Below are 26646 nucleotides of genomic sequence, written 5' to 3' on the forward strand. Positions count from 1 at the left end.
TTCCTGCCCACTTCCATGGGCTAATGAATAATGGCCAGTTGGGCAAGGATTGGAATTTTATGGAGTCAGTGCTGCGGAGCTATCTCTGGGCAATTGTAATTGTTCTTCCTAGTATGAAGTTTCTGGTGACCAATGAGGTTTGATCATACAGGAAATGACTTTTACAGTCTATGGATTTGTGAGAATTGTTGCAAGTATGAATGACCTGTTTCTTGTTAACACTTGAAGCATACTTAAAATTTGCCACGTTCTTAATATTTACATGGTTCTTATCCAGTATAGATATTTGGTGAACAACAATACTTTTCCTAATAGAATAGCTTTGCCACATTCTTTGCATTTGTATGTTTTCTCCCCAGTATGAATTCTCTGGTGTTGAGAAATGTGTGATCTTTGATAAAGAGCTTTGCCACATTCTTTAAACTTGTATGGCTTTTTCCTAATATTAATTCTCTGGTGTCAAATAAGTTATATTTGATTAATCTTTGCCACAATCTCAAATTTGTATGGCTTTTCTCCCATAAGAAGTCTCTGGTGTTGACTAAGAAGTGACCTTCAATTAGAAGCTTTGCTACATTATAGATATTTGTATGGTTTCTCCCTAGTATCAATTCTCTGGTCTTGAGTAAGGCATGATTTTTGATCAAAAGCTTTGCCACATTCTTTACATTTGTACGGCATTTTTCAACTATGAAGCCTCCGGTGTCGTGTAAGGTGTGATTTTTGATTAAAAGCTTTTCACTTTTTTTCACATTTGTATGGCCTTTCTCCAGTATGAACTATCTGGTGTCGAGTAAGTTCTGACTTTTGATTAAAAGCTTTGCCACATTTTTTTTTTACATTTGTATGGCTTTTCTCCAGTATGAACTCTCTGGTGTTCAGTCAGGTGTGATTTTCGATTAAAAGCTTTTTCACATTCTTTACATTTGTATGGCTTTTCTCCAGTATGAATTCTCTGGTGTTGAGTAAGTTTTGATTTTTGATTAAAAGCTTTGCCACATTCTTCACATTTATATGGCTTTTCTCCAGTATGAATTCTCTGGTGTTGAGTAAGGCATGATTTTTGATTAAAAGCTTTGCCACATTCTTCACATTTGTATGGCTTTTCTCCAGTATGAATTCTCAGGTGTTGAGTAAGGTTTGATTTTTCATTAAAAGCTTTGCCACATTCTTTACATTTGTATGACTTTTCTCCAGTATGAATTTTCTGGTGTTGAATAAGGTATGATTTTTTTATTAAAAGCTTTGCCACATTCTTCACATTTGTATGGCATTTCTCCAGTATGAACTCTCTCTTGTCGAGTAAGGCATGATCTTTGATTAAAAGCTTTGCCACATTTTTCACATTTGTATGGCTTCTCTCCAGTATGAATTCTCTGGTGTTGAGCAAGGCATGATCTTTGATTAAATGCTTTTTCACATTCTTCACATTTGTATGGCTTTTCTCCAGTATGAATTCTCAGGTGTTGAGTAAGGTTTGATTTTTCATTAAAAGCTTTGCCACATTCTTTACATTTGTATGACTTTTCTCCAGTATGAATTTTCTGGTGTTGAATAAGGTATGATTTTTTATTAAAAGCTTTGCCACATTCTTCACATTTGTATGGCATTTCTCCAGTATGAACTCTCTGGTGTCGAGTAAGGCATGATCTTTGATTAAAAGCTTTGCCACATTTTTCACATTTGTATGGCTTCTCTCCAGTATGAATTCTCTGGTGTTGAGCAAGGCATGATCTTTGATTAAAAGCTTTTTCACATTCTTTACATTTGTATGGCTTTTCTCCAGTATGAATTCTCTGGTGTTGAGTAAGATTTGATTTTTTATTAAAAGCTTTGCCACATTCTTCACACTTGTATGGCTTCTCTCCAGTATGAATTCTCTGGTGTTGAGTAAGATTTGATTTTTGATTAAAAACTTTGCCACATTCTTCACATTTGTATGGCTTCTCTCCAGTATGAATTCTCTGGTGTTGAGTAAGGCATGATCTTTGATTAAAAGCTTTGCCACATTCTTCACATTTGTATGGCTTTTCTCCAGTATGAATTCTCTGGTGTTGAGTAAGGCGTGATTTTTTATTAAAAGCTTTGCTACATTCTTTACATTTGTATGGCTTTTCTCCAGTATAAATTTTCTGGTGTTCAGGAAGGTGTGATTTTTTATTAAAAGCTTTGACACTTTCTTTACATTTCCAGATTTTCTCTCTAGCATGATTACTATAGTGTTTAAAGAGTTTTGAGCAACACTTAAATACATTTTCACATTTCTTCAATTTGTAAGGTTTATCTCCATTGTAAAGCCTATTGTTTTTAGTAACACATAGAATTTGAGTAAAATATTTTTCACATTCTTTACTTATGGAGGATTTATCACTGCTCTGATAAAGAATTGAGGAATTTTTAAATGCTTTTACAATTTTTTTTAACTTGTAGAGCTTCCCACCAATATTAATTCTCTGGAGTTCAGAAATTCTTATAGTTTTATTAAAAATGATTTCACATACCTTATAGCTGTAATTTGTCTCTTGATTATAACAGTTTGGATAAATAATTTTTGGGTATGGATTAAAAACTTTTTCACTTTTCTCATTGAAAAGCTCTTTTGAACTATCACATGGGTGATTTCTAGGATTTAAAAAAAAGAAGAAAATTTTAATGACTTTCACAGAATTTACATTGTTTTACACCAAATCTATTATGCTGCGAATTACCTAGGGTAGAGTCTATCTACAGGTCCTAAAAGATTTATCATAAATATAGGTCTCTCTGAGTATCACTGAGGGTGTTTTTAAAATTCTTTCTACTTTTAAATTAAGCAATATTAGGTAAGTACAAATACTCCCACATTCATTATAATTCCATGCATTGCCACAAGGAGAAACTGTTCATCATTTTTGTAAAGTAACAGTCAGAGAGACTACTAAAACTCAGAAATTTCTTCTTCTCCTTCTTTTTCTTCTATCTTGTCTAAAGAAATATTTGTGTATATTTACTCAATGGTGAATTTTAAATTATTCCAGTGACTAACTAAAACATGAAATAGACTCTCATTTTTTAGAGGAACAGTATAATTACAAATGCTGTTCAAATATACTTAAAAGCACACACAGGTCCTCAAATGTGACTGCCATATGTGTTCTTGTCTCTCTCCACCTTAGCCAATGCCCCACATCCCTACAGTTCCACCTTTCCTCCAAAACACTATTATCTAGTTTTAATTTGGGGGAATCCTGCAGGCACTGGGACATATTATTGCCCTGATGTGGATAGCATTCTTCATTAATCCAAAGAGCAAACTTCATCTGAGCTGGGCTGCTCAACTTTCCAGCAAAAATATCTATCACTGAGGGTGTTTTTAAAATTCTTTCTATGTAACTAGCTCACTGAAAGAAGTTAGAGAATACTTTTGATTTGTTGAAAACATATTCCTTGAGATGCACAGATAAGTAGTCCTAGGGCCTCAGAAAAATCAAATGGCAACAGGATTTAGTTCATTAGGGACATGTATAGGATCCAGGAAGTCTCTGTTTCTCACACTTGGAAAGTTTTTCTCATTCCACCCAAAACCACAAAAATGCATAGATCTTTTGGGATATTCTCTTGGAGTCTGGTCAAAATCCCTGTTGATAGGAAGCAGTGCATGTCAGATGGAGCTGCTGAAAGATATCTATAAACTGTGCATGAAATTAAAAAAAAAAGGCATGGAAGCCTTTAGGGAAAAAAGTCTGGTATCTGGGAACCCACAGTTGAAAACCAGCTGGTTTGAGACTATCCAGTACATGTTATATACTACCTAGTTTTGTCTAAATTAAGCATGGCACTGGAGATGGTATCATCCATTGGAGCCCTATAGCCACTTAGCATCACAGAGATGGGTAAGACATGTCAGAATGCCAATCAACCTGTCTCAAGAAAGACTCTTCCTGTTGAAATGTTATTCCTACTTTGATGCACACTCCCTTAAATAAAGAACTGGAAAAATTATCTAGCAGAACTTATGTGGTCTAGAGAATCTATAAGATGTTTTACCACTTTTAACATAAGTTCTTGCCTGGTCTTATATTCCTTTACTAATTATTTCACATATTCATTTTTTTTTCAGAGGGCTCATCACCTTCCAAAAAAATTACTCAGGTGGGATGCTTGATGTCCCATGAAATGGAGTAATTATGCTAACTTATGAGCCATAAATACATTGGTAACTACACAAAGACTGCTTCACTTTGAAGTAAAATTATAAATAAATATTTACAAGCACCTTTGACTCAAACTATCAAGTTTCAGGGAGAAGGTTCTACAAAAGCGGGCTTCTGCAATGGTAGACAGAATCATAAAATGAAAAAGACATTATAGATCTTTTTTTTTTTCTCCTTACAGAGGAGAAGTTTAATGGTAAGCCATTCCTCATTCAAAGGTTGTCTTAAATCACCACTGTGGCTGCTTTACTTTTCTCAAAGGGTTATACAATTATTAGCTTAAGCCCTTCATTGTTCTTCATTTGCCCCACACCATCCCTACTACTTCTATCTCAGGCTTGCTTTATACCTCTTAGCAAGATCCCAGAAAAGTGTCAGAAGCCTTTCACAATTCTCACAAGACCCTCATGTCTGCTTTTGGGGTGTGATTCCTGCAAGACATTTGGGCTGTGGGCTTTCTGGGAGACTGTGCTAAAAGTTCCTGGGACTTTCCTGTGTTTGGATTGTCATACATGACAGATGAGCTGTATGATTATTTGATGTGTTTTAGAAAGATTCAACTGCTTCTCTTCTTTTTTTTGCCTAATTATTATTGCATTTAAAAGCAATACCTACCAAACTTTTACTCTAAGTACATTTAATTACTGAATTGTTCTTTTCAACAGAAATGTCTTACTAAGGCTTGTTTCAGCATTTCCTTAATCTGCATGTATTTCTTTTAAGTAGAAATAGTATGCATGTGTTTAAATTAGACAATTTGTCTATACTGTGTAGAAAATCTCTTTTTATTACTTTATAAAAAAGACAGATTAGAATGCTGCAAATTTAAATTAATGATCTGTACACTTTTCTCTAACCTGCACTTATGTAGAGATTATTAAAAGTTTTAAAAACATAACTGACTATAAGCATTTTATAACATTTTGAGTTTTTTTTTATTTCATTAAAATGCCTATTTCTATTCTAATCCTATTTCTAAAGCTGAGCAAACTGGTTGAGTCTTTATTATCCTAAAGGTATTTTTAAGATACAGCTTCATAATGCCCTGTAAACATTGTGTAAATGTAATTTGATACATGTTTTTGCAATTTAAAATATTATGTATTGCAAGTGGTTTTACAAAAAATACTGAGTAGTAAAACATTTACAATTACAATAGTGTAATTTAAAATTTTAATGAAAGAAAAACTGAATGGCACTAGATGAGCAGTCAGTCTTCTGAGATTTTTGTACTAATATAACCTGATGAACTAGTAATTTTTTGAATAAATAATTTTCATATTTTTTTCCATTCATTAAGACAAATTCTGAACTTCCCTCTTTCAATTTCTTGTTTAAAACCAAGTATTAACTGTCCTGCTTACCATACCTTTGCAAAAAATATTTTATTTCTTGCTCTCCTGAAAATTCTTGGTTTTGATTAGAAGACATACCTAAAAAAAAAAAAATAGGAAGTTATTTCACTTACTATGGTGAATAACTCTGCAATTGTATAAAACTTTATCAAAGTGGGGGGGAATAGCCACAGAACAGTATGATTCAAGGTGATTATTACTCAAGAAATACATAGAATTTACTACAACATGATGACAAAAGCTTTGAGAATTTTGAAAATTATCTTAAGAAATTATAGCACCACAGATGAGGACAAAATGCAAACTGACTAATATTACTACAACAATGTCAAATCATAGCCCTTCACTTCAACATATTCAGAATCCACCAATGACTCAAATGTTTCAGGAAATGAATATCTCTTATTTGTTTATTTATATTTTTATCTTTGGGGGGATTATTTCATAAGAGAACACAGGCATATTCTATCACCAAACTAGATCCACAGGCATTTCTATATTTCTATATCTATATCTATACTTTTTCTTAAAGACAGTTTATGAAAAAGATGCTGAAATTTATTTTAAACTGGCATTCCACTGTCTCAGCTTTCCAGTTATATGGAATTAAATTTATATAGCATTGCACATCACCTTTTTTATTTACTTTGTAACTTCCAAATATTTTCCAAAATGACTATAATGATTTAATTGAACAGATTTTGAATAAAAATATCCCAATGAAAATAATAGCTCACACAATAAAAAGTATAATCAACTCAAGCAAACAAACAATGTAATACTAGTAATTGAAAGTTCAAAAATTGATGTTGTTAATTACCTAAGTAATGCCAGAAAACCACCTGAAATGTATTTAATAAACTAAATATCAATGTAGAAAATTGAAAAAAAAATTAGGAAAAAATAGCAACAGAAAAATTAGAAATTATATACTAAAAATATTCTTTTAAAAACAATGTCTCAGTCTGGGGACACAGCTCACATGTTTGAATTCTTGCCTCACATGCAAAAGGATGGACTTAATCCCCAACACCACACACACACACAGTCTCATAAATTAGAAATTTGAGGAAGAAAATATATCAAAGGCTAGAATTAATTAAAATACACAGGTACTGCTGGAAGATGTGGTACATGACTGTAATCCCAGTATCTGGGGAGACTGATGCAGGAGCACCATAAGTTCAAAGACAGACTCAGCAATGGTGAGGCACTAAGCACCTCAGTGAGATCCCATGTACTTTTATATAATTCCAAAGTAATGATAAAATAAACATTGAAGGTAATAAAATAAAATAATCACCATAAAATCTATGAAATACAAATTAAGTCAGTTTTTTTTATAGTACAAAAATTTATAAAAAAAATCAACAAAATTTGAAATCTACAGAAATAAGTTCTTTCTCATCAGGAATTTAAGTAGAAATAAACTAATTTGTAAAAAACTAAACAGAAAACAATGTGATTAACAAGATTAAACCTAAAAATATATTAACTATGTCAGATGCAAATCTACATAATGTTTTCTTAAGATATAAGGTCACAAAAGTCTAAAAACAAAAAGATATAACAAATATTACATTCAAAATTGCAAAGGTGATAATAATTATATAAATGAGAGACAAAGTACAATATCATATAAAGATAAATATGACTAATCACTGGAATATAATCATAGTTGAAATATTTGTAACTCCAATCATATTTTTTATATATAGAAAGTAATCACAGAAAAAAATTCAACAGCATAAAAATATGTACAAAGTAATAGTAGGATACATCAATCCCCAGTTGATGTAGATAAAAAAAAATATCATTGCATTAGTACTCAGGGAATGAAAAAACTTCAAAAAGCATTAAAAACTAATTAGGTTTACAGAGACAATCTTCTTTATAGTGTATGGAATATTGTTCCAAAGAGATCAGGTTAAAAATACAAAACAAATGTTAAATATATTAAAATATTGAAGTTGCTTTGTAACATAAAATAATAAGTTGGAAAGCAAAAGTGAAAGTGATATTCAAAATTTATGAATATGAGTTTAAAGCCAAATTCAGCAATTAAGCAAGGCCCTAAGCAACTTACCTAGGCACTGTCACAAAATAAAATATAAAAACAGCTGCCAGCTAGGCACAGTAATATACATCTGTAATTCAAGCAGCTTGGGAGACTGAAACAGCAGGATTGTGAGTTCAAAGCCAGCCTCATAAACAGCAAGGTGCTAAGCAAATCAAGGAGACCATGATTCTATGTAAAATAAAAAAAAATGGGGCTTTAGATGTAGCTCAGTGAACAAGTGCCCCTGAGGTCAATCCCCAGTACCCTTCCCCCAAAAGAGCTGTTGATGTGGCTCAGTGGTTAAGCACCTGTTCTAAAAAAAAAAGTGCCAGTAGCACCCCAAAAAATCTAAGAAGCCCATGTAATACCAAACAATCAATATTATTTTTGTGTAAACAAAATAAGTTACTTGAACAATTCTTTAGAATTTTCTTGGTACATCAATAACTACACATACTAAAAACATTTAAATAGTAATTCCTGATATAAAATAATACAAGCTACAATATTCAATGGAATGAGGTTAAATGAGAAAGCCATGGGTAATAAAATTGAAAGTATATCAATTAGCCCTCAACTTGATGGTCAAATCAAAATATATTTACAGACCTATTCTCATTAAACAACATTCAAAATAGACCAATGTGGCAAGCAAATCAAATATCATTTCAAATGACTACATGAAGGTAATTTGGAATGAAAATGTTAGAAATCTTTTCAAAGATAATAAACTATATAATATCTACAATGATCAACATTCAGGAGAGTATGTTAAGTGAAAATAGTAATTCACCCCCCCCCAAAAAAAAAAAAAAACAGGTAATTCTACTTCTGAGATATCTCTACTGTAGCCAAATATAAAGACCAAAAGGAATGGCATTAGGGATGAAAAAGTAAGGAAAAGGAGAACTTGTTTGAAGAAAAAATGTGATGCAAATTTTCTAGAAAAAAAATGTTACAAAAAAATTTGAATGAACAGAACTGACCAGTAAATTTAAAATATATAAGATAATACGTTCAGCAAAGATATACAGTTTTGACCACAATTACATATTTGACAAATATATAAAAGATAAAAGAATTGTAAACATCTTTATGGTACATTTAAAAAGCTAATGTCTTACTCCTAGACAAAAGAACAGATTCATATATGTAGAGATGATGAGTATGCCATTAATTCTAGCTACTTGGAAGGCTGAAACATGGAAATACAATTCCAACTTTTGCCACTTAGCAAGAGTCTATTTCAAATTAAAAGTCAAAAGGGGGTGATGATGTAGCTCAATATTACAAGAACCTCTGTGTTCAATCTGCTGTGTGTGTATGTGTGTATGTGTGTATGTATGTATGTGTATGTATGTATGTGTGTGTGTGTATGTGTGTATGTATATATATATATATGTATATGTGTATATATATATATATATATGTGTGTGTGTGTATATATATATATATATATATATATATATATATTGCAAACGTTAGATACATTACATGATTAAACACAAAAGCAGAGTAAATAATCAAGGCAATATACAATCATATATAAAACAGGGGTAATATTTGTACTTGTAAGTAAAAGCATAGAAAACTTGATTGAAAATTGGCATATGGGTCACATGCAGTTTAATTTTACCTAATGCTGTCTTAAAGTGACAAGTCATGATACTTTCTATTCAATTATTACATATAGATATAAAAACAAAAACAGTATCACTAATGTGAGAAAACATAATGAACAACACTGAAGCTCTCTAAAGAGTGAGAGTCAAAAAAAGACACAAGAATTAGAGAAATGTTACCTACAATATTATGAATAATTGTATTACAGTAGAAATCTTTCTTTTAATTTTTGTAGCTATAGATGGATGGAATGCATTTATTTCATCCATTTATTTTTATGTAGTCCTAAAGATAAAACACAATGCCTCACATGTGTGAGGCAAGCCCTCTGCCACTAAACTACAGCCCCAGCCCTGAAAATTCTTTAAACCACATTGATCAGCTATACTTACAGAACCACTAGGAGCAGGTATTGTGAAATACTGCTATTCATTACATGGCAGAAAAACTTTACAGAATACTCAATATAAGCATTCATATAAAGTTCTGATGAGAAAAATTTGAATGAATAAATATTTAAATTATATTAAAGAAACTCTCCTGTAATATTAATATCTTACAATGGTTTGCCTAGAGATATTTGGAATTGAGCAGATTTTCTAGGGAGCCTCCAAATGCAAATAAATGTCAGGTTATGCATATTCTCACAGTCATTGTGGAATAATTTGTAGGGGTGACAAGACTTTGTTTCCCTGCCTTAGAATGCCCTGCAATTTTCCGTAGGAACTAGTCAAGTAATTAAATACATGTACAATGTAAAGCTGCTATGGCAGTGCTCTGCTTGAAAAGGCTCTGCACTAGAGTATTATCAGCCTGAAACATAATCTCTGGCACACAACTCCTTGGAATAAAGAAACTCTCTTTTTAGACAAGCACAATGGTTCACTGAGTCTAAACCTGTTCATAAAACAGTAAGTTTATACAATGGACTTTCTTGAGAGCTACACAAAACTCCTAACACTGCACATTGCAACTTAGTATATAACTGATAAATAAGCTGCATAATGGTGCTAAGTTTGTAATCTGCCTAGTAATAAAGTGAACAGTATGTACTAGTGATGCCAATGACCTAAATTAACCTGTTCATATAAATAAAGCTTGGCAGTTTGGCCTCTCTGTCACTATGCCACATTTCCTGTCACTTATCTGTGTCTTCTTTTGATTTTCTTTTTTTTTAAAAGAGAGAGAGAGAGTGGGGGGGGAGGGAGAGAGAGAGAATTTTAATATTTATTTTTTTCGGTGGACACAACATCTTTGTTTGTATGTGGTGCTGAGGATCGGACCCAGGCTGCATGCCTGCCAGGAAACCAAGCTACCACTTGAGCCACATCCCCAGCCCCTCTTCTTTTGATTTTCCTACAATATTTTGTTAATTGAAATGTAGGGAGATCACTGAAGAACAAGAAGGAGCTTAAATAATTGATATGCATGGTAAACAGAGAGTATGAAATGCTCTTTAATGATTGCAACTGAAACAAACCTAGGCTTGAAAAAATATTTTCTGTCAGATTTTAGATTATCAATTAACATTTTTAAATGTGAATTCCTCTTTAATTTTGGACCTCTTATCTGTATTTTTTGCTTCATTAATTTCTACCCAGTTTGATATGTCTACTGTCACTTTTCTCTTCAAATCCCAAGGTTATTTCATTGGAGACCAAGTGGTGACCTAAGATTACATAGAGACATCAATATTTTTTTTTGATGGAATATGTCACATTTTGTTATTTTCTTGGTAACTAAAGAAGTCTTTTTAATGTTACCCTCATTAGGAAAAAAAGAAAGAGAAAATATCGTATAAAAGTCTACAAAATTATTTTCTCAAACATTTTTTTTCTAGACAAAAACACTAAAATACTTTGAAACCATTTTCATTCTCTACATTGTAATCACTACTTAGAAAAGATAAGTTACACCTAAAAAGAAAAAAATCTTTAGCATTTTCTTTTCTACATAAACAAATGCCCAATCTTTGTACTAAAAACAAGAAACAAACTTTTTAATGCAGAATAGAAGCTACCATAACATACTCTATAAAGTTAAAAAATAAATATTGGTTTTTAATTAAAGATTCTGAATGAAATTTAGGCTCACCAATAAAGAGTAGGTTTTTACAGATCTCTAACATCACATCTCCATATAAAGTCTGCTGAGAAGGGTCCAGGAATTTCCATTCCTCTTCCGAAAATTCAATGACCACATCCCTTAATGTCAATGGTTCCTGAAATAAAAATGAAGAAATACATAACACATAAACCATATGATTAATGACATAGTATTTAATTTCATACAAATTTTAATGAGAGTTAAAAGTGGTGGCTTTCACATATGGTAGTGATGTCAACCATTCAATAAGATACATTTTTTTTGTGGTGCCTGGGACTGAACCCAAGGGTTTTTGCATGAAAGGCAAGCACTCTACCAACTGAGCTATATCCCCAGCCCCAATAATTCATTTTAAGCAGTAAAATTGGTGGATAATTTTTTTTTTTATAATGAAACCCAGGAAGCAGCACATGTGAAGCAAAACACTGAACCAAAAAATTGGGAAAAAATCCAACATAATTCCAAAGGATAAATAATAGTTGCAATTAGTTATTGAATATTCAAAAGAAGCACAACCAAACAAAGCAATGATACTTGAGATATGCATAACAAAATTATAAGTAATAACAATACTCAAATGATGGTGGTTACCTTAGTGTGTAGAAGACATAATAGATCACTAAAGACACACCAAAACTTTCAACAGTCCATAAATTATTTGAATGTTTATCTCCAAAGTTGTCTATCTTCTCGTTATTTAAATATACCATAAATCTATACTGTATTTTAAAAATTACTTTTACAACATCACAACTCACTTCTAAAACAAAAGAATAAAATTTTTAACTATCAAACTATTACAGAACACTTAGGTACTTGGGTCAACTTGAATCACATGGCACAAAGTTATAACAAAAAATAAAAATAAAAAAAAAATTAAGTGAATAGACTATTAATCTCTCAGTTCATAAAGAAACTGACATATCAGGTGTAACATTCCCAGATTTGTAAAACCACTCTCACTGTGAAACTGTAACCTCACTTGGCTCATTTCAAAGTAGAAATTGAGAGAATACTAAGCAGTTAAGAAAAAAATTCTGAAAGGCTCTTGCACCCTAAATGCCTCTCTGACAGCTTGGAAATACTCCTTTTACCAGGGTCTCAGTTATCAGTAGTGAACAAACACATACATGAAATTAGTATAACATTCTGATCTGTGATGTCTTTCTTCTGATTCAGCATTATTTTTTTTTTTTTAGAGATTTAATCCAGGGGCACTCTACCCCTGAAATGCATTTCGAGAAGTTTTGATTTTTTTTTTATTGTGATAAATGGGCTTACGATGTTGCTTAGGGTCTCTGAATTACTGAGTCTTGAATCATATTTACTTTTATCCTACCTCATTTTTCCACATCACTATAATTACAGATTTGTGCCACCTTTCCTGACTCTGCAACCACTTTTGATACCAAATGTGCAAACTTGCACAACAACCAATATTTCAACAACTTGTAGTCCAATAATTCAGTTCTGATACCATCTAGTACAGATCCCATAAGTTTGGTGTTCGCTACTATCAAATTTTACTAACTTAGGCTCCAGTTTCAAGCCCTAGAATAGAACAATATTCATATTTATAATTAATTTCCTATAAATTAGGGGTCTCTACATTTACTCACTCAAGTTACTTATTCTGATAAAAAAAGAACACTTATGTATACCAGCTTGTTATAAATTATATAAATCTGGAAGTTGACAATTGAAATCTTGCATAGAATCTAAAAAAAAAATGTCAGAGGAAAGTGGGACACTATATAGGCCATTTGAGGAAATAAGTGGTTGAAGATATTATCTCCAATTTTTATGTTCTGCCATAGAAGAGCCCCTTTCCCAATAAGACTTAGAAGATCCTCACTATTTTAAATATGCTGATTCAGATACTCATTTTGAATATTCCCATTGTTTTACATAAAATAATATTTAATTGAACACTTTTACATTCAGGGATAAGAACAAAATATTTGTTAAAAAAACAGGTTGGTATTCTTTAGATAATTTCCTTTATATGAAACTCTAAGAATACTAAGCCATCTCATGGCAGCCCAAACCAACATACACACAATTTTATTAAAACTCCTAAGTATTCATTGGCTTCAGGGAAAAGAATACTTCATTTGGAATTTTGATTTTTTTTTTTTTTTTGGTACAGGGGTATTCTACAACTAAGATATATTCTAGACCTTTTATTTTTTATTTTTTAGACAGTCTCTCACTAAGTTGCTACACTAAGCTTTAGCTTTGATCTTTCTTCCTCAGCCTCCAGGTTGTTGTGATTACTGGCATGTCACAATATGCCAAGAAAGATATGAATGCTCTAACTTTCTTTGGTCCATTTTCATTTCACCTTATTTATTTGCTATTTCTTCTAAAAAGAAATCCTTGACAGCCTAAGATTTTGGATGCATCCATATCTTATATTTGATAAATTTGAAGTATTGCAAAATAGATTTAGAAAAACAAAAGATGCTTATTACCTATCTCTGAATTTTTTCCAGTCTGACATTCTAGAAATAGCTCCACAGCAATAAAAATTATAGCCACAGATACAACTAAGATCTAATTTAACCTTCAATGATGTTCTTTTTCAGGCTCAAAAAATTACCTTAGTTTGAATACAATTTTATTTGAAATTTGCCTCTATCTTTTCTCTTTGGCAACTTTTCTTAATCTTTCAAATATTAGTGATGAATTGCATTTTATAGGAAATAAAATATTAGACTAAGTGAGACATGCTAAACCCACCATCCTATTTATTTAAATATTTAGTTACCACCCCAAACTTGAGGCATTAAATTATGTCTTCCAATTAGCATATACTGAGTTTTTCCTTGAAGACGTCTGCACAAACACACTAGGTTTTGTTGTTGTTGTTGTTGTTGTTTTTTTTTTTTTTTTTTTTTTTTTTTTCCTAAATCCTTGCTACAGATTATTCTCATTTCAAATTCTGGCCCCTTATACTCAATCTTCCCTACATCAGTAAGAAAAAGGAGGACCAAAATCATATTTCCCTTTCTTTTCAGTTACAGAATCAGTAGATCGGAACAGTAATGTGTTTCGGGGGAGCTGAACCGAACTGTTGGAGAAAATAATATTAATATTCCAATATATGAATTATTTAGATGAAACCTATAAAGGATATTCCTGTAATCTCTAGAGTATCTAGAGTATCCAGCTAGTCCAACAAGGTGTTCCATTCTCTGACCACAAGCTGCTCTGTAGGAAGAGAGGATTACACACAGGTTAGCATTCTCTAGGTAATTCAACAAATATGGAACCTGTGGACACCTTGGGTGAGCTTCATGTAATTTTTACCCCATAGCCACTCAAAGACATGGCAGATACTGAAGAGACATCACACTCTAAACTTTCTTAATGGGGACCTAAACTTGCTGTCTATGCTTATGAAAGACAAATAAACAAAAGTTCAAAGATTTTTTTTTATTTTAATATCAAGGATTAAACTCAGCAGTGCCTACACACTAAGCATCATTCACCTCCCCTTTATATTTTTTATTCTCAATATATTAATACTCTCACATCAGCCTATTAAAATGCTGAGATTATGAACTTGCATCTTCACAGCTGACGTTAGGTACAAATAATTTTTAAAGAGTTTCATGTTATAACAACATGTTCCTCTCATGTAAAAGTACAACCACACAAATGCACACACACACACACTCACTTTTTAAAATTCCACACAAAACTAAGAGAAAAAAATGAATTAAAACTCCATGTAATTTGAAATATTCCAGGGAACAATACTTCATAATATATAGCAGAGAAAATATGGCATTTAGGAAAATCATGCTTGCCTACATTGGAATATGCACTTAAAAAGTGGGTGCCCCCTGATAAGGAAAGAGAAAGTGAAAACTCCTTGGACCACAACTCCTCTCAAATATGAATTATTTATGAGTCAAAATTCTCATGTCCTTGTATTTAATAACCACTCTGAAGGGGTGTAGGTAAGAAAGTACACAGCTGGTTTCAGGCCAGACAGAGGTCACCATTCAGAGGACAAAAAGTAGAATCCTGACTTTCAACCCCATTCTTAGGGACAGATGTGGCAGTATATTGAGCTCTATCAAATTTAGGGTGAAAAGATTACAAAGGTGACCTCAGGAAAGTGTAGGTTCTCACAATTAGTTATGAATACTTTTATTAACCCCTTTTGTTTTTATTTTATAATGCCCAGCCCTGAAGTCTTCTTATTTTTAAATATTGTAGACCCTGAAAGTCAGAAGGAAAGGGCCCATTACAGAGCCACCCAGGCATCCAAAAACCTGGAGATGGATCAAGAGATTTGCCTGAGACAGAGATGAAATGTTTCCCAGATTTTGAAGCCTTACCTCTTTTCTTTGGTTTTTCCTCTGATTCAATAATTATCACCTCAATCATTTTTATTTTATAATTTTGTACCTGAATAGAAAAGTACCATGCTTAGACCCCTGTGCCTGAGAGTGTAAGGTGAGTAATTTCAATTCAGGCTGTAGGACCCCAAAATAACAAAAAATTAATTATATTCTTTCTCAGACAGAGCTTTCTATGTGCAAGAATACCTGGCCATAAAAGGGGACATAAGTATTTAATGTTGAATATAATTTGATATCAATTATCAATGACAGTAATACCAATGACAGATTCACAAATGCAAATAATAGAGTGAGAATTACTTTACATTTTTGGATTTCATAACCTTCATACTCTGGCTAAATAAGGCTTTTTGTTTGTTTGTTTTTGTTCCAGAGATAGACCCAAGGGATGCATTACTGAGGAACATCTCCAGTTCTTTTCAATTTATTTTTTGCCAGAATCTCACTAAGTCTTTGAGGTTGTCCCTAAGCTTATGATTAACTTTCTTTAGTATCCTGATTCACCAGCATTACAGGTATGCAACAACACACCCAGCTCATGTTCAGAAATTTTAAAGCAACTAGATTTTAGAAAAAGTAGACATTCTTCTACAGCATCATAGTTGGAAGAAATAAAATGATAAGTATATATGTAACTGAACTTTTAGAGTTTGTAAGGAAAACAAATAAAATAAATAATTATAAGAATGTATAAATAAATTCCTATAAAATCTTATAACTTATAGGTTATTACACATAATTGGTAATTTATAATAATTTAAGTTATAAAATAATTAAACATTACATTGTATAATAAAATCATCCTTATAATTTCTAAGTAATTTTTTAAAATATTTTTAACCCAAATATCCATAATTTTATCATTCCAATATAGAAACAATGAAAATTGTTAGTTAACTACATGTATTTTTTATTAATTTTTCAAATCTCACATTTCTTTCTACTTCTAATACTTCTCAATGAAGATCAACCACATTCCTAGAACTCATTAGCACATGTGGCAAAGGGCTGTCATATCACAAGTGTATATCTGATATGCTGTGATTCTCTGGACTGCAGATAATTGAATGACTAAAACCCTCCTTTCTTATCAGAGGTGAGAAAATATGTCTTCCTTAACAATATTTCTCCTTTAAACCAAATGAGAAAGAAATGGTATTTTTAGACCCAGGAGTGTGCTATAAGGTGAGGAGAGTTGCCTAAGGCAGGCCATTCTTCCAAACTGAAAACTGTTAGGGTCAGTAGCCTTTTCATATATTAGACAGAAAACAAAGGATGATGCAAATCCAATGAAAAGTGTCCTCATGTCTTCATATCTGTCTACACCTTGAAACTGAAATTTAGTTGTGAACAAAAATATCATTTTTTTGTTTGTTTTGCCATTTGGCCTTCATCCTAGTGATCCAGCTATGGTTGTCTGGTTTATATTTGTTGCAGATTATGCTCTGAGTTAAAGTACTAATAAAATTTTCATGTCTACATGAATTTTGGCATTACTCAATATAATTTTATAGGACTTTCAACATTAAATCAAGAAAAATAAATTCAGTGCATTTTCCAAGCCTAAATCTATGCAGTTAACTTGAAATTAGCATGTTTTGAATTCTGGTTTCCTGTTTCTATTAAATGTATTTAAGCTATTAAGTATTACAAAGTTGTTAAGTATCACAAACTACCAGCAAACTAATTCATGATTCAAATGAGCAGTTTATGAGCAAGCCAAATTTGGACTGGGTTTATTTGGGCTATTCTGATTTCAGCAGATACTTTACAAGTGTAAGCTCAGCTATTTCACATGGTTACCCTGTTTCTGGAATAGAGATGGCTGTCCACTGTGGTCTTTTCATTCTCATCCACATAGCCTCTTCTCCCTCATAAGCCTAATATGAGCTTCTTCTTCTCAAGATGATGAGGTTTACAAAGACAAAAACAGGAAGAATTCAAGACACTTTAGATCTAAGCACAACACCAGTACATTTGCATATTCTCTTTCTTCTACTTGGTGTAATATAGTAGCCATTTTTAAATTCACATATTGGAAAAGAGATACTCTGCCTCTTCATAAAAACAGTTATAAAAGAGTATTGCCAATTGCTGAGATACAGGGAAGGATATGGAACTGAAGATATTTTTGCATTTTATGCTTTTTTTCTTTTCTTTCAGAGAACAATTTTTATTTTTATTCTAAATTAATAAAACTTTACAATGCCACAGGTACTAAAAGGTTATTCAAGTTTTAAACTTAGAATCACAACAGCCTGCCTTAAGAATTCAGATTTTCCCCAGGACACAATAATCATGAAACTTCTCTAGGGCTCTTGATATAGTTCAATTGAATGCAAAAGACTGTGGGTTTAACTCCCAGCACCAAAAAATAATCATAAAAAAATTTTCTAATAATTAAGAAACTGAAGAATTACATCTATGCTATAGAATCACAATATCCTTTACTATTTTTTTTCCTATTCAAACACTTTTAAGAACATTCAAGTTTGTGTGTGTGTGTTTAATAGGGAGTAATTTGGGTAAATCAATTTGGACTATGTTTTGAAAATAAAGCTAAATGATTCATTTTTATTTTTCATCATGAGATAATAGTAAAAATGTGCATAACACACAATGTATCTTCAACTTAATTTATTCTCTTTTTTTGGTGTTCATAGTCTACTTATGATTTTTAACCTAGAATAACCTTAGATATTATTTTTATAAAAGAGTTTCTTAATATAAAAGCAAGAGAACAAGATAGGTATACTGAAAAAATATTTCCTCCACAAGGAGTTTGACTAAACACCTGGAGATATAAAAAAAATTTCTTTGATTTTTTTTTTCAACATGGCAAATCTATTCTCTATATACCCCCACATGAAAGGCTGAAGTGGACAACTCCACACAACACACAAGGAAACCACACAAAGCTAATGTGTTTTCAACTATGAACCAATGGTTCCTAGTTCTTGCTAAACTGTACAATCACCTGAAGGGCTCCTTAATTTCCAAAAATAAAAATAAATAAATATTGCATTAAAACAATGTAATCCATATCCCTGGAGAAAAACCCAGGTATGTGTGTCTTTGAAAGATATGAAATAAATTACCATGTATAGTAAATACAAAAAACCACTACTTTAAATTAACATCTTTTGATGAATGAGTTGCAAAGACATATAAGATATGTGCTCATGACTTTGGCCACCCAATTTCTCAGTATTTTTTTGTTTGTGTATTTTTTTTTAGCTATGAAATATACTTGTGATAATCAATTAACAAATAAAAAATCTTATTTTTAAATCAAAGTTCTGGAGATTATTGTTGATAAATGCTTGGTGTTATTTCTTTATGTTTGAGGTGCATGAGCACATTATGGCAGAAGCCAATGGCAAACAGAATAACCATATGTCAACAATTCCCTTCCAGTACATACTCTACAATGAAGTAAACAATTCCAAATATGATTTATTTTGCAAAGTTTCCACTAAATAAAACACCCTTGAAAATAAACCTTAAATATATGGACTATTATTGGACAATTATTCAAACCAGAGTGCCTGTATTATATTATTGATATCCTTTGCACACACTGAACATTGATATTAATTTTGCCAATTCAACTCAGTTAAAAATTACTGGGAATACACCAGGCACAGTTTTAAGTGCCTTGATTATGAACCACATCATTTTTTCAAATAATTTAACTGGAGAAAATTATTTAAAAAATGTGTTAAACCATGTGTTGTGCTGCATACCAATAATCCTAGCTATAAATGTGCCTTATGCTTTTGGATTTCAAGTTCAATGACAGAATTCATAACATAGTATGGTGTCATTTCAAAGAAAAAAAATATATTCACAAAGTGAATATTTTACCAGTGAATATTTTCCCCCCACTGGTGTGTGTGTGTGTGTGTGTGTGTGTGTGTGTGTGTGTGTGTGTGTGTAATTGGTGATACTTACTTCCATCCTCTGTACTGGGGGAAAAAAGTGAATAAAAAAATAATGTTTACAAAATGGGTGCTGAATTAAATAAATAAATAAAGTTACAACCAAGTGTTAGAACATGGATAAATGCTTAGTAATGATAAAATATTAAAATAGGAAAAAAAAACAATTTGAGATTTATAGCAAATCATAAATTGTTACTAGTATTCTGAGAAACATTATTTCAGAAACATAACTTTTAAAATTTTCATTAAAGTATGATGCACATATAAAACCACATAAGGCATTTATGTAAAGATTCAGAAGTTATTCAAAAGTAAACACATTTTGAATCAGCCTCACTCAGGACAGTTGAAATCAGTTTTTTCATCTACTCTCCCAAAGAGCAAAAATGTTCTTAATAACTAGCATGGGAATGTTTTATTACATGAATGTAAAATGTATTATTATATAAATGTAAAAATGTGTCTTAAAAAAGTAAATATTTTACCAGTTACCCAGATTTAATACCTCTATATTATATGCCATTTTTATTTTTTCTATGCTTCTACCCATTTCACAACATAGGCCAGCCATCCTCCTTGTATATTTATTTTTTGGTGAGGTCATATGTACATATCTTGAATGTAATAGAAATACATTATACAGTTTTAACAAATTAAAATGTTAAAACCTTCACTGCTTTTAGGCAAAGAGTATTTACATCATTGCTCACCCCCCCAAAAAAAAATTTCTTTTACATGCAACTATGTTTTCCCCAGAATGATGTTACTGTAATTTATTATAAAAACTATAACTTTATTTTGCCTGGCATAATGCATTATAACTTAAATACAGCTGCTGTAAGTGTCAATAAGCATGTGTGCATCAGTAAAATGTCCCTTTATATTGATGACTGATTTTGTATTTTATGGATGCACTACAAATTGTTCATTTCAACATTCAAGAACATTTGAGTTATTTCTTATTTTGGACCATTAGGATGAGTGGGGCCATCAATAATTTTAAACAAATAATTATTCCATGCAGCTTATTCTTTCCTAGTATTTCAATGAGAATATATTTTATTTGTACTGGTTGCTAAGAAAATTATAATTTCCATTTTATCATTCCCATTTAATTAGAGCCAATATTATAGGAATTTACTAAATACAAAATAAAAACCTCATCACAGACTCTTTATTTTCTTGTACCCTTTGTGCATGTACTATAAATGTTTATGTACACATTATACATCCAAAAATACATTGCATATTTTTTGTACAAAATAACCATAGGTTATTATAAAACAAAAAGAAACAAGTGTCAATCTTAAGATTACTAATATATGTTAGCCATGGTGGTATACACCTATAATTCCAATGACTTGGAAGGATGAAGCAGGATGATCACAAAGACAAATAGTGCCTCTGCTATTTAGCAAGGCTCTAAGTCACTCAGCAAAACACTGTCTCTAATAAAAATATAAAAAGGGCATGGGAGCACAGGATTTGTCCTAGTGCTTAAGTGTACCTAGGTTCAATCAATGGTACCAAAAAAAAAAGAAGATTTCTAATATATTACAAAAGTTAGGCAGTGTGGTAAAACTTTGACAATAATACAGCACATACAGAATTTAATAGATAATACTGAGAAATTATAAAATGTTATTAGTGAAATTTTGGCTGCAATATTAATAGGTTTGTAGTATTTGGTAAATTTTCTTTGCTATGTGCACATATTTCTAAGTATAGATTTTTAATATCACTATTTATAGGTTGAGGTACCATTTAAAAAACAGAATATAGTATTCTTTTATATTGATTGTTTTATGTTTTACAAGACACTTTTTCTCAGCTTTTTAAAGTTTTCAGGAAAGTGAAAAAGTCACTGAACACTACACAATAAGGAGTATAGAGATCCTTTAATACCCCTGGTAAAAACTCTAAGACACATTAGAGATGAAAAACAGTTCTATGTGACCATTCTGAATTTAAGTCTTCACTCTCAAATTTTTAGGTACACAATGACAGCACACTTTAGACAACATTCAGCCAGAAATTCACCACATTAGTCAGAAGCCCAAGTGCATATGCTTTGTTGATTTTTCCATTTTATCTATTTTTTTTCTATTTTTACACACTTCATTTATGGTGACCTTGAAGATATCTACTTTTTTTTTAGCTTTCTTATAACTCATTTAGGGAAAAAACAAAATTAAATAGCAAGAGACACAAGGAAGCTACTTGGTATATACCTTACTTTTACCATATTAAATACGTTGGTTTGAATCTCAAAAATCTACAATTCAGAAACAAAACAAAACAAAACAAAAAAATAAACAAGACCACCAAAGAGACACAAATACATCCACTCAGTGAAAGAAATGAAAGAAACATGAACCAGTAAATTTTCTGTTCTCAATTAAGTAGGTGACAGAAGCAATGAAGAATTCATCCAATTTTTAAAAATAAAAACATATTTTCAGGAAGTTTGTCAGAATCAGCCCTACACTTTTGAAAATTTTGAAAATAAAATATATTAAAAGTATTTTAGAACAAAATATTTTATAAAGAATAAGTAATGAGAAGTTATATAAAAGATAGAGTCGCATCTGCAGTAAGCAGCAGGTAAGATATTAAATAAATAAATAAATAAATAAATAAATAAATAAATAAAATACTGAAGAATTTGCCTTACCAAGCTCATTCTGTTTCTGAAAATATGCTAGGCAGCTTTCAATTAAACTTGCAAATATATATAAACAACCTGAACAACCAGTATTTATATTTGATACCTACCAGTTTAGGAGGATTCAGTTTGGTTACATTGTCAATTAAACTTGCAAAAAAATCCCTAGATTCCTATTGCTACTAAAAGAAATAATCACAAATATAACAGCTTAAAATAATAAAAACTCATTCTTTTATAGTTATGGATGTTTTATTATCAAAACAGAGGATTAATAACAAATTTTAGCAAAGACACACTCCTTCAGAAACTCTGGAAGAAAATCATTCCAGCTTTTAATGGCTATTGTATTTTTTCTGTGGTTACAAATGTTTCCCTTCTCCTAGTAGTGATACAGCCTTCAAAAGAATAAAGAGACTATACACACACACACACACACACACACACACAGAGAGAGAGAGAGAGAGAGAGAGAGAGAGAGAGAGAGAGAGAGAGAGAATGGTGCTGTCATAACAAGTTACAACATTCAAGCTTCATAGAATCTGAAAACAATGCAATTATACTCTATAGGTTCTTACTCAAGAAAATAACAATCCTGAATGCTAGGCACTGTAATAGAGATAATCCATTCATAGCAAAAGAAAAAATAAAGGTTGATTAATTTACTGCTAAGAAGTGTAGATTAATTTTAGACACTGCAAATGTAACTTAATCATGACAGACTAGTTACAGACATTCCCTCTGTGTACTAAGTTTAAATCTTAGAGCAAAATTCTTAAGCCTTAGGCTTTTAGTCCAGCAGATGCACACTCACTCAGACCATGGTGACCAGGTCCAGAACCAAGGCAGGTTTCTCCTGGCTTGGAGTGGACAACAGGTTGAGGAGAGAACCTATGGAGGAGTTGTGGCTTTCACCACAGTCCAGATGAAGTGGTAGAGTTTGAGAGATGAGAAAATCATGCAGAGGATCAGAAGAAAAATGACAAGTGATGGCATGTCAGGTCCTCATCCGGCTCTTCAGCTTGAGTGCATGCTGGTTTCTGCTGGCTAAATCCCTGCTCATTAGCTCTATTATTTATACTAAATTTGGGGGCTTTTAACCTCTTTCAATTCTTCTTAGCTATCATGGGATTTCTCCATGACATCATTTACCCTGAGGTCAGAAACTTCTGGTCTTGTGGTCTCCACTCTGATTTTCTTGTCTGTCTCTCTTATCAGGCCAAGTATAGCCTGCCAGATATTTCACTCTGTTTATAAAGTTAAGGGGAAGTAACTTTTTTTTAGGCCATAATGGAGGACTCTGTGGGTGTGCCTGGTGCCACTGCATGTTTCAAACTGGAGTTTTTAAAATGGAGTTGTTTAAGCTCAGGGCTAAGGCCATCCTCACTGTCCCAATTAAAGACTTTTTAAAAATGTAATGGGACCTTAATTGAGTTTTTTCCCTCCATATATTTAAGACCACTTTATTAAAATGACCTGTAGAAGCATTCCAAACATTTCCAGGAAACATCTGTGTCCTAGTGTGGAGGAAAATAAAGATGGGACTGAACTTGATTTCAACTCTAAGGAAGTTTAATCACAAAGGCTAGATAAAGTACATAGTGAATCTGAACATCAAAAGCCATGTGAGAAACCTGGTACATTTAAAAAAAGTGAATAAAGCATTAAAAGGGGCAGAAGCATTTGGACATTTTTTATTTCTCTCCTTGACTGCATATGTCACAATTTTGCCCCTGGCGACTGGGACACATTGACTATATTATTTTATTAAGAAAAAAGTCATTATTTTTAATGTCATCTAATTTTTTCCTGCTTTTTTTCTTATGTGAAAGTCTCACAAGGATAAAGCAAAATCTTTTAAAACTGTCATCCAGTTCTTGGAGAATAAAAATACAAATAAAGCATGCCTTTAAAACAAAATATGGGAAAACATAATTATGTTGAAACAGAAGTTTTGAGATGAAACTAAATTTCCCATTTAACCAATTTTCTCTGGGATCTTGTCTCACAAGTTTTGAAGAATAAAATCTATGGACACTCAGGGAAGGTAGTAGTAAAAAGAATAGGATTTATTTTAGCAAGAAAAAATAAAACTCCCAAAATGTGGGAAAGGGCATGTTAGCAGAAGAACCCATTTTTTTGTGTGTGTCAGTTTCGAAGTTTAAATATGGTTTTTGGCAAAGCTTTGGTTAATATCTATTTACAATGAGTATTGAAAAAGGCATTTTTATTACCAACTAGGCTCAAGTTTGTCCTTAATGTATCCCATCCTCCTTCCAGTGACTTCCAACTGGGTTCACCCCAAGGAAAAAGAATTTGATTGAAGGTATTCCCATAAGTGAGTTTCAAGTGTTTTTGTTTTAGTTTGAATAGGCCTTAATGGTGCTCATTAACATATCTATCCATTAACATTCAGGTGTGGTTAAATAAGATGTCCATGATACAGCTGCTTTTTAATTTTACTATTTTATTTTATTTTTTCTCAATCAAGTTGTGCAAGAACCCTGCCTTTGAGAATGTGAAGGGAGCTGGAAATTTGGGATTTAATCTCAGACCTATAAATAGCTAAACTATCAGATAACCATTCTGGATTTGAGATACTTCATAGTCTACATTTAGAAAGCTCAGGAGGAATGAGGATGTTGAGTTCAAAACCAGTTTGAGCAACTTAGTGAGGTTCTAAGAAACTCAGTGAGACTTTGTCTCTACATAAATATACAGAAAAAGGTTGAGAATGTGGGTCAGTAGATAAACACCCAGGGGAATAATTCATGGTCTAAAGTAAACAAACATATAAACAACAAAAAATAAAAACTTAGGAGGAACAAGAACAGGGGTCCCTAAAAAAGCCACAGCTTCTCTCACACAGGAACACAACTAATGAAGTTGGGGTCCTCTTCTGATGATTATCCCAGTCTTCACCACACATTCTGGGGACATGCTGAGCTAATGGCCCACAGATGCCCACATAGGAATTCAGGAAGGCCCTGAAAACACCATAAAATTATGGAAGAAAAGCTAATCTAAGCTCCACTACACTAGTCAGAGAAAACTAAAGGCTAAGCTGCCAAGGAGAGACCTTCTATCCACCAGAGTCTGGAGACAATTATAAGGAGTTTCCAGCCACCATTGCCAATCCCACTGGCTTCAAACAGCCTCCCTACCCAGTCTCAAAATAAGAACACACACTTACCATTTTCTGGCTTTCAGTATGCTTAGTGTTCCCCATATACATATTTTTTTTTCAGCTTCAGTGTAGCACAGAAACCTGGAAGCAAAGAAATGGATTCAGTGAATGGCAGGCTCCAAAAACAAAAGGAATAGAAAACTGTGGAAGTCTTCCCCCTCATCACTGACTGTTTCTTGACTGGACAGTTCTCACCCAAGAGACAGATTGGAAAGGGCTTCAGGAACTTCCTCCAAATTGAGCCTTGTAGAAATACCACTGGTTACTGGTGACAAGTCTTACTTTTCCACATGTTGAAGTTTGAACATTAGAGAAGCATGCTGAGGGAAGCATATGAAGCAGGGTTTATTTAGAAAAGGGTAACACAGACTTCTCCCACAAGGGAGAAGGGGGCCATAGCTGGTATCTGGGTATCCTAAGAAGCAAGGTGTTCTGCCCTTTTTATATGTCCTAGGCTTCCTTTGTTCTCCTGCCTTTCCTCCCTTATCTTTCTTCTTCCTGAGGACTGCCTAGGCTCAGAAAGGCTTGGTGGGATGGCCTAAAGTTGGGAAATAGGTGGGCTGAAGGGGAAGGGCAAGATGGAGTAGACAAGGACACATTTACAATCTTATAGCTCTCTGTAGGGAGGGGAAAACCTGGGACAGGTTACCTTGGCAACAGGTTGGAGCAGGGGCAGGTTCCTGATAATATCCCTCAGGGGACTGTCTCTAACTATCCAGATTCACACAAAATTGGCTTCCTAGATTCAACCTGACTCAATTCACCTATCTACACTGAGTGCCTGTCTAATTCAGTAGGCCTACTGTTTGAGTGACAGTAAGTTGCATACAGATCAGAATCAAGTAAGGACACAAAGACAGGTTTATGGCTGCTCTGTTTTTGTTGATCAAACCCTTGGGATCTATTGTAAGGGTCTAGCGGAGCGTTGGAGAAAGAGACCACACAAGAGACTGGCTCCATGCAATTGGCAAAAGGGGATTTATTAATTCAGCATGCTGAGGTTCCAGGCTCACTCAGGAAGATAGAGCAGCCCAGAGCCCAGAGCAGAGGTCAAGCAGAGCTTAAGCACACTTTTTGGAGAGGGTGGGGGGGGGCTTTGCATACATCAGAACAAATCATCATGAGGCACGGGAAAATT

General features: G+C 32.6%; 1 long non-coding RNA gene across 2 annotated transcripts; it reads right to left on the reverse strand.

Annotated features, from left to right (window-relative positions):
* Window positions 1-5585: 5585 nt before the first annotated feature.
* On the reverse strand, window positions 5586-25562 carry LOC308640714. Of its 2 annotated transcripts, none has more exons than XR_014020342.1 (3): window positions 25515-25562; window positions 11325-11451; window positions 5586-5626 (listed from the first exon to the last, which is right to left on the reverse strand). It is a non-coding gene; the product is annotated as an uncharacterized lncRNA (long non-coding RNA). The 2 variants fall into 2 exon arrangements; XR_014020343.1 differs by lacking the exon at window positions 5586-5626 and adding an exon at window positions 9999-10396.
* Window positions 25563-26646: the final 1084 nt, after the last annotated feature.

This window comes from Spermophilus citellus (genome assembly GCF_964194105.1).
Source record: "Spermophilus citellus genome assembly, contig: SCAFFOLD_94, whole genome shotgun sequence".
Lineage (NCBI taxonomy): Eukaryota > Metazoa > Chordata > Mammalia > Rodentia > Sciuridae > Spermophilus > Spermophilus citellus.